Here is a 7,196-nt window from a genome sequence, read left to right as displayed (position 1 = left end):
CGACACCTCTTTCTCGTGGGGTGCGGACACCCCAGCACACACCAGGGCTCCTGCAGACACCTGCGCGGGCTGCAGCAGCGGGCTAGGCAGCTCCCCCCACAAAAAGGGGTCTTGAGGGGCTCTCCTCTTCCTTAGGTAATACCTGTGAAAACGGAAACTCAGAGGTGACCCTCCTGCCCGGTAAGCCCCCAAGCGCAGCATCCGGGCGGGAAAAGCTCCAGGAAAGGAAAGACGCCCAGATTTGCAGACTTCCTAGGTGCCAGGCACATTTGGGGGTGCGTTCTGTTTTATCTCACCTAACACCTTGCGAGGTGGGTGACCGGCTTCCTAAACTCCCCTTGCCCGTGAGTATTCGGAGACCCAGAGAGGAACACAGCTTCCGGGCCCTGCCCTGCCGCTGGGCAGAGGCAGCTTTGTGCTTTAGTCCTAAGGGGGGGTGGGGGTGGGGAAGGGGGGTTACGGCTGCAGGGAGGAGGGAGGGCTTCACCCTCTGCCCTTGACTTGACCACTCGCTGCTTGCACTTGGGCCAAGGTCCTGGAGGGAAGGGGACGCAGGAATGACTGGTGGAAGGCGAAGCCGCTGGTAGAATTTGCCCTGGGCTACAATTTTCTAGTTGCACCTTTGAACGCTGTAAAAAAAAAAAAAAAATCTTCCAATCTCACTGTCAGGAGAGTTAATCATTTACTCTCTCCACAGGCCAGATGACCTTTGCCAGGGGTAGAGGTTTTATTTGCTTTTCTTAAAAGTTCTCGAGTTTGTAATTGGATCAGTGTCCTGCAGGTGAGGAAGAAAAGGAATTTGGGGTCCAGCGCAAGGCCCGGCTTTCTTCCCATCTCCCCAGAGTTGGGGAGCATTTTCTCAGTGGGAGGTTATGCATTCAGGACTCAGAAGAGTGGATCATTAAAGAGGTGTCCCCTTGGGGAGGCCCCTGACACACACACACCCACACCCCCTCCAATAAAACCCAAGCCCCTGGCCTCTGCCCCCCCCCCCCAGAAACTTGCTCCTCATTGAGTAGCAGCTAAATTCACCAACAGAGACGACTCTGCTGCCTGTTTGTCCCCTCAGCTGTTTAGCACTTAGATAGATGGAAGTTAGGACCCTTCCACGTTTAACAACTCAAGGCCTAAAAGTCAAGCAACCCGCGGTGGGTCACCCAAACTCCAGGCAGGGAGGCATAAACTCCACCCAGTTTTGGGCGGCTCTGGGGTCTGGGTCCCGGCAGCTGCCGTAAAAGGTCTCCCCAGCTCTGTGCCACTGTTTTTGGCTGAGTGACTAGAAGCGCTGTGGGTCACACCCCTACTCCCACATTTTGACAGCTGTCTGCACATTTTCACCAGGCCTCCCGCAGGGCACTCCAACTTCAGACGCCCAAAGCAAACATCATCCTTCCCTCTTCTGAGGCCCTTGTGCGAGGAACCTTGCAGAGATTCTCCCTCCCGATAGGAAAGGTGCCAGGTCCGCGGGAAGGCACTGCCGGACCCAGAGTCACCATTTCATCATCGTAGAGAGATTCTGACCAAGTTCCTTAACATGAGCCCCAATTTCCTCATCTGGGATTGTTCAACCCACCTCACTGAAATAGAAAACCAAGTAAGACAGTGTGCAAGAAGCTGCTTCTTAAACCACAATAAAGCACCCCATAATGCCTCCCTGCAACACAGGGGTTAAAGTCGCAGAACGATCAAGGAATCACCAGCCACTGCAGCGCAAGTTCGATCCCCGGCCAGGGAGGGACCCACATGGCATAGCAGACCCCTCCTGTCTCCCCACGGCTCCCCTCAGCAGAGGATTTCAGTAGATTGCCTGTTCTGCTCCCCACTCTGTCTGGTGAATCCCCATGGCTCTGGTCTGCACCCCAGTTCTTGTCTGCATAAATAAGTAAAAGTAATTTTTTTATAAAAGCACCCCATAATCACAAAATCCAGGATTTTCCTAGGTCCTTGCTCGGGCTCTGTCTAGGAGGCTCCCAAGGTAGGCTTTGGCCTTCTGCATATAGGGACATTGTAAAAAAAAAATTCCTAAATCTGGATCCTTCAGGAAGAAAAACTGTTGGGTTTCCAGAGTCAACTTAGGCTGGCTGGGAAGCCACCGGGCTCTTCTTCCTCTTCCCTCAGATAATTCCTCCCCGCGTTGCACCTCTTCCAACCACAGGATTTATTGCTGCAAACAAAGGAACCGTGTAATTTTCTAAAGCGTGGCTGGATGCCTCATGCTCCCAGAAAAAATAGAAGCAAGTCATCTCTTGCCCTTTGTTCTGGTTGGCACTGTGCCCACAAATGCAGTGGCTCACCCACACTTTCTCCGGGTTAAACAGATGCCAAAGACCCTGCCAACGGCTCCCCTAGCCCACGGCCCCCTTCAGCACAGCCTCGGCCTTGGTTTTACATCTCCTGCGCCTTCTGGAATTCACGGATCCCTGCGGCTCTCACGCCAGATGCAGTCCTGGGGGTGGGCGCGGGAGGGGGGGATTCAGGGTGACTCAGCCTGGACTGTCGGGGCCAGAATGCAGCCCCGTCCTTGAAGCGCAGCATTGCTCCAGCAGACACGATCGATGGCGGCTCAGGGCTGCGCCGGCGGTTGCTGGGAAAAGAACTTGGCCCCTTGCTTGCCCCAGCTTTCCTGATGGGCTCCAGCTACCTGGCAGGAGTTCCTGCATCTTAAGCTGTTATTCCATTTTAAAATTAAGTGCCCTGAAAAATGGCATTTGGTCATTACAACCCACTTCTCAACAAAAAGGGATGTAAGAAACTGCCTAAGCAGCGCATAGCTGATAAATATTAATTAAACTGGAAGGAGAGCTCATTGACAGCCACCATCTTCCATCAGCGCCTGTCTCAGTGCGCTTCTGCCTGCCCAGCGCTTCCCACCCCCTCCAGGACCCCCCCCACGCCCCCACTCATCAGACCACAGAGGGGTTTGCCCCACGTTTCTCCCCCACCCTGAGCACTCAGGTGCTTTAGCTGGGGAGGCTGGGGCTGGGCGCCTCAGATGAATGTTCTCAAGTTACAGGAGCTGGAGGAGGAGAGTGGATGCTTCAGGGATAGTCCCTCGTGAGCAGGAAGGACTTGAGGCCCCTGTGGCCAGTCCCTCGTGAGCAGGAAGGACTTGAGGCCCCTGTGGCCAGGGGCAAAGCCATAGCCCCCCGATGCTGAGGTGTGTGCAGCCAGGCCCCTGGCAACTGCTGGTCTCACAGAGCAGCTGTGGTACCCCTGGCCCCCCAGGGCACAGGACTTCATTGCCCACCTGGGGACTCCGTGGGCAGCCCTGCCCTGCCGGAGGGGCCTGCGTCTGAGCACCTAGGCCCGGCTCTGCTCTGCTCATTAGCACGGGTGAGGACCTTCTCCCCTGAGACTCAGTCTCCTGCTGTGCACAAACAAGACCAGTAACACACCGCATAGGGCTGTTGCAAGAGAAATATGGGCCGTACATTTGAAAGCCTAGTGCAGGTAGTCGCCATCACCACGGCGCTCACACACCCAAGACACACAATTCTTTACATTTTACTTTAGGAATTAATTTACAATAAGATTGGTCTGTGGAGGGGTGGGCGCTGCCTCGGCTAAGTCTCGTGACTCAGACAGGGAGACGCACAAGTGTGAAGCTGGCACCCACCCAGGCCCCCTTGGGGGCTCACATCCGAATCCCTGCGTCAGGAGGCCAGTCACTTTGCCCAGCGCCAGGAGTGCTGGCCAGCTGGGGCCCCACGCCGTTTGGCCCTCTGCTTGCTTGCTTTTGTGTGACCCTCGTGATAAGAATGTTTTCATGCTCTTAAAGGGAGGGGCCTGGAGAGAATAGTCTGTGTGTGCGGTCTGCGGAGATTAGCTAGGTCACTCTCTGACCCTTCACAGGTAACGTTTACCTTTGCAGGTAAAGTTCACATCGCGACAAGCCAACGAAACTGGGCCCAGCATTGGGCCCTCCAGGTGCTGGTGGGACAGGTGTGGCCCAGACGCCAGGTGTGGCAGAAGATGGTGGCACCCCCAGAGTGCGTGCAGAGCTGGGGGCCTAGCGCGACAGAGAAGAGGAAGTAGCTGCTAGGGTGGGTGGAGAAAGAGAAGCAGGCGTCAACCAGGAGACGGGTGGGCAAGAGGGTGGAGAGGCAGGGGTGAGGCGGAAGTGGGGGTCCCAAAAGTGTCAAGAGCCCAAGTCGGAGAGGCCTGTCCCGGCCTGTCCTGGGCTCCATCAAGGCTCCGATGCTGCCCACCACTTGGTAGCCCGAAGCCTGCAGCCACACACCCCCCCCTTTCTGGGCCTCAGTTTATTTATCCGTAACACGAGATTTAGAGGAGACAGGTGTCTCGGAGGCTGAGACGGTCAAACGACGTAACCTCGGAAGCGAGCAGAACGGTGCCGGCCATGATTAGGGTCAGTGTTGGCGTCGGGGTCGATGTTGGAGGTGATGGGGAGAGAGAGAGCAAAGCCGTGAGGACCTACTACGTGCTCGAGGCCACGTTACGCACGGTGACGGCTGCGGCCCTGCCTGTCTCACGCCATCCGTGCGGGACCTCGACCTTGGGGAAAGGCGGGCAGCGAGCGCCTGGCGGAGGGCCCGTGGTGCCGGCTCTCCAGCTAGAGGATGCTCAAGAAACCGTCCACCCACCCTCAGCCTGTGAGGACGGCACTGGGAGTCAGCTTCCAGCAAGGAGCCTGCACCCGGGAGCCAGGGAGGCAGCCGCGGGCGTGAGGACCTCGCCAACTCGCCAGCAGGAAGCCGCTGCTTTTCCTCCGTCTTCAAAAAGGGAAGGGTCGGGTTCGGCTTCCTAGTGCAGAGACGTCTCCTCGCAGCTGCCTCACGCTTGAGTCTGGTGGCTTCTCTCTGCCTCCGTGGCCAGGCAAGTCATCGGCTCTGCGGTTGGTTCACACAGGCAGCTCTTCCGTGGGTCTCCGCTGCTTCACGCCAAGGAGCAAAGCTCCCTCCCACCTGTGTGTCGCCTGCAGCTGAGCTTCCTGGGAGCGAGGGCTTGCCCTGGGCAGAGGGCTCCTCGCAGCCTCCCTCTACTGCTGAGCCTCCCACTGGCCTGTCGGGTCAGCCTGCAGGAGGGCAGGAGAGTAAGGACCCTCTGGCCGGCAGGCCCACCCTGAGCAGGAGGGCTCCCCTCCGCCCATGCTTCTGGGCTGGTGGTGAACCCCCAAGGTGTCTGTAGGGTCAGCCCCCGTGACGCAGGCCTGTGGGGGCAGGGGCTGGCAGCTCTCGGGATGCCCCGGTCCAGGCTTCGCTGTCCCCATCACGAAGCAGCCCGCGGGCAGGCTGGGCCACACAGCCTGGGCCTGTTGCACTCTGACGGTGCAATCTCTTAAGTGCTCTTGGGCTCCTTTGAAAAGGACATTATCTCTGCTGTTATTAAATAATAATGAGCAAGTGGTGCCGAGCTCTGCAGCGGCCTGGCCGAGCACACCGTGCTCTGTGAGGCGTGCGGTTACAGGAAGTGTGCTCTTCTTGATTTCCCCGCCGGGCTATCAAAGCTGACAGCACAGAGACACAGGTCTGCGGTGATGTCCAGACTTTCGCCTCTCCCGCCCCACCCTCTGTTCCCCTCGGCCACGCCCTTCCTGCCCCCTGCTTCTTCCCCACCTCCTTGGTGTACTTAGAAGGAACAGCACTGCTTGGTACGCGGCTCACGTGTCCTCGCTCAGCCCTGACAGCAGGCCGAAGAGGCTGCCACGATGGTTCTCGTTTCAAAGTCGAGGGGACTGAGGCCCAGAGAGGTTAAGTAACTGACCCAGGGAGCACAGCCCCGTCATCTTTGCTTTAACCCCGTGCCTCGCGCCTCTGGGTCTGGCCCTTTTCTGTGTGGATCTTACACCACAGCGAACTACGGACGCCGTGTCCTTGGTGTCCAGGCCGTGGCACAGTGGTGCTGAGGAGCTCCGTGGTTAGCCCTGACCCGCGCTGATGCGAGGAGAACGGGGCTCCCTGGACCTTTAGGCCTGGGCACGTGGACAGGCCAGTCCTTTCTCCCTGGGGTGTTCCCTGAGCTTCTCAGGTAGCCCACGGTGCCCGAAATCCCACGGGAGGTCAGGCACTAGCTCCTGGGACTTGCAGAAATTTCTGGAACTGTTAGTGAACGTTCCAGGAGAGGGCGGAGGCATGGCATGGGGGAGCCCCATCTCCCCGCACCCTCTTGCTGCAGCCGTGGGTTGTAAGTCCCAGTTGGCATAAGCCAGACCTGAAGGGGGCCGCTGGGTGTTTGCATCAATAGGGGGACATGGCTAGAAAGGGAGACATGTGGACGTCTGGAGACGCTTGGGAGAGACCCGGGGGCGAGAGACGCCTGCTCTCAGTCCCAGGCAGAGACACGACAGCCACGTGGCCTCGCTGACTGAGTCTCCCCAGCGCCTGCCTGAACCTCTACTGTGCTCCTGGCCACAGGCCCTGCAGCTGAGGCCCGCTTCTGGGCCTCAGAACCCCACTTGGGGTTTGGCCGGGCATTTGCCCCAGACTGGTGGGTGGTCCCGGAGCCCCCTCATCTCCCTTTCCTCCCGCTCTCCATCCCCCTCCCACTATTCGACTGAGTATGTCATGGCAGCAAGAGGCTGCCTCCCTCAGCCTTCCTCCCGGGAAGCCACAGCCACAGTGTGGGGTCCCTGGGTACCTCTGCCGCACACTGACAGGTCAATCTTGGCTTCAACAACCAAGCACTGGGCGCCAGGCTGGGGGCAGCCGCCGGGGGTGGGGCATGGGCCCCTTTCAGGCACGCCAGTCAGCGCCGCTGGGGACCCGCCTCGGCGCACCTCTGGGCGTGAGCCATCTGTGGGTGTGGACAGACAAACGCACGTCCCAGAGGGTGCGCACCATAGCAGTCACGTTTGTGTCTTTGTGTCCACGCTGGTGTTTGCCGGTGTTATGCCTTATCTCTGAATACGGTGCGAACTAACTCGCGCCTCGAGTGTGTGCCAAAGTCTGTGTGTGGGAGCCAGGGCTAGGCTGGCCGTCTACAGGCGTGTGTTGTGCTGTGTGTGTGTCCTCCTGTGTGTGTCCTGCTAATGGCCCTAACACAGCTGCAGCGCTCAGCGGCCTTGCCTTTCCTTCGCTGCCCCAAGCCCACTCACTGCCCCCCTAATGCTCCAGCCTGTCTAGCGCCCGGCCTTGCAGAGGGGCAGCTTGGGTCTTTGCTGGCTTGGACCCCGCTACAGGGAGGAGCCGACAAACCTCTGGGGAAGAGGCAGTTTTGGAGCCAAAGAAAGGACAGCA

The sequence above is a fragment of the Condylura cristata genome, unplaced genomic scaffold (assembly GCF_000260355.1).
Source record: "Condylura cristata isolate star-nosed mole 26May11 unplaced genomic scaffold, ConCri1.0 scaffold00026, whole genome shotgun sequence".
Classification (NCBI taxonomy): Eukaryota; Metazoa; Chordata; class Mammalia; order Eulipotyphla; family Talpidae; genus Condylura; species Condylura cristata.
The sequence above is the reverse complement of the archived record's forward strand: the minus strand, read 5'-3'. Positions refer to the sequence as shown.